Raw genomic sequence first — 1,157 nt, forward strand, 5'->3', positions numbered from 1 at the left:
AGGCTGGGACCATCTTATTGGAGTCCTTGATGCTGTGTGACCTGCAGTGACCACTGCCCCATCATTGCTGGCTGAGGTGGTTGGGGTCCACCTGGCTATCTGGGCAGCTGTTCTCTTCTCTCCTTTCTCTCCTACTATTTCCAGACATACAGTATTTCCAGAGAGAAGGGGCCACTCTTTGGCAAAGAACCTGTCTAACTTGCTATCTACGGCAGGACCTTTGAAGGGTTCACAGGAAGTAGCACAAATTGATACTATTCCACTAAGCCATCAGTTCCATCTCATCCATGCCCTGTCTCTCCTTTAGGGGTCCCCTTGCCAACAGAATCACAGAGGACCAGCCTGAAAGTGCAGAGACAGCAGCTGAGGCACAGCCAAGAGCTCTGGCTGTATTAATGACCTAAGAAGATGGAGTAGTCACCGGAAAGTCAGAAGGGATGACATGCAGAGGCCCAGCAATCTCAGCTAAGTGAACTCCACCAGCCTTTCTAGTTGCCCACGGTGTGTACAGCACCCTGATAGAGACCAGAGCCATGACAGGGAATAAGACTAGACTATGCCTTTGAGGAGCTCACCTCTGTTCAGGGAAACAGGCGTGGAAACACAATGGTGGTAAAGAGGAAAGAAGACAATAGGACTGCATGAAGGGGATGGAAAGTGCCCAGGGGAGGAAATGGTTACATCTGTGTGAGGAGTTTGGTGAGGAAAGACTCTAAGAGAAGGCTCTGTCTGGCTGGGTTTGGAAGGATGTGTAGGAGTCTTCTAGGGGCACAGGCACACTCCAGGCATAGGTAAAGATCTGTAGATGTGGCTTGTTGGGATGAATTTCAAGTATTCTGGAATGAGGACAGCCATAGAGACAAGGGCAGGAGAGAGGTGATTTAATAGATTTTATGCCAATGGCTCCACCTGAGTTTCTGATAAGAACCCAGAACACTTGGACTCCCCAGTAACATTGATTGAGTTGTTTATGATACCTCATAGAATATGAACTCAAAGGAGGTCAGTGAGTGGTGTGTGTGTGATTCTTTGCCAACTTCCAAGGTGGAGAAGCCTCTTCCAACTGCAGGCGGAGCACAGGTGGCCCTGCTACTGGCTGCAGCTCCAGCCCTGCCTCCTTCTCCAGCATATAAACAATCCAACAGCCTCACTGAATC

The sequence above is a fragment of the Gorilla gorilla genome, chromosome 6, assembly GCF_029281585.2.
Source record: "Gorilla gorilla gorilla isolate KB3781 chromosome 6, NHGRI_mGorGor1-v2.1_pri, whole genome shotgun sequence".
Lineage (NCBI taxonomy): Eukaryota > Metazoa > Chordata > Mammalia > Primates > Hominidae > Gorilla > Gorilla gorilla.